Raw genomic sequence first — 950 nt, 5'->3', positions numbered from 1 at the left:
GATGCTATTGTTGTAAACATTAACCCCCAACACAATTTAGTTTACAAACTAATTGTCAGGATAAACACACAGCAATGCTTTCCCGCAGGGCCTAGATCTGAGCCAGTTAGGCTAATTTGTATTTCATTTGATTAAAAAATCACAGCCACAGATGTCACGAGAGCCATGTTTTAACAACTGCTCACAGAGGAAAGATCGTATGGAACACGTATGGTTCTTTTAAGTCAATATCTGATACTGTTGTATTCAGCACATTCTATAGGAGAAATCCCCCAAACTGGTATCTCCTAAAATAAAGGCAGAAAATAAATGCCCATTAACGTTGCCTCGTTTTAAAAAGCCCTCCCCGTGTGAGGGGAGCAGATTCACGCGCTGGTGGGCAGTCGACTCCCGTGTGAAGCTAGGACTATGTCTCCTGACACTGGGAAAGAGCAAAGGTCACCAAGGCCCCCAGGTGACGAGGCAACGGGTCCTGCAGTGAGTGGGCAGGGTCTGTCCAGGGACTGGACACTGCTCCGTGTCCCAGTGTATGTCCTGGGTGAGTCATGTCCCTGAACGGGCCCTACCGGGAGCCTGGTTTCTGCAGCACGGTCACCTGGCCTGCTGCTGCTTCACGCGAGGGCCCTCAGGAGGGCCGCCTGGCTCAGACGCAGAGGGGACTGTGCGCCCTCGCGCCTCCTCGCTCCTGGCCGTGGCGATGTGGGAGCGGTCAGTCTCAGACACACAGCTGAGTCCTCTCCCAGGATCGCCACCTCCTTACGGTGCCTGTTCAGGAGATGGCCGCCGAGATCCAGGCTCTTGTAAAGAGCCTTGCAGGAGGAATCACCCTGGACAGCGAGTTCCCGGAATTCAGGCCCCAGAGGACGAGGCTGCCCAGGCCAGTGTGGGTGGGCTACTCTAGCTGGCTGCATCCTTGGAGGGAAAGTCTGGGTTCTCTGGGTTGTTCAAAT

The sequence above is a fragment of the Condylura cristata genome, unplaced genomic scaffold (genome assembly GCF_000260355.1).
Source record: "Condylura cristata isolate star-nosed mole 26May11 unplaced genomic scaffold, ConCri1.0 scaffold00014, whole genome shotgun sequence".
Taxonomy (NCBI): Eukaryota; Metazoa; Chordata; class Mammalia; order Eulipotyphla; family Talpidae; genus Condylura; species Condylura cristata.
The sequence above is the reverse complement of the archived record's forward strand: the minus strand, read 5'-3'. Positions refer to the sequence as shown.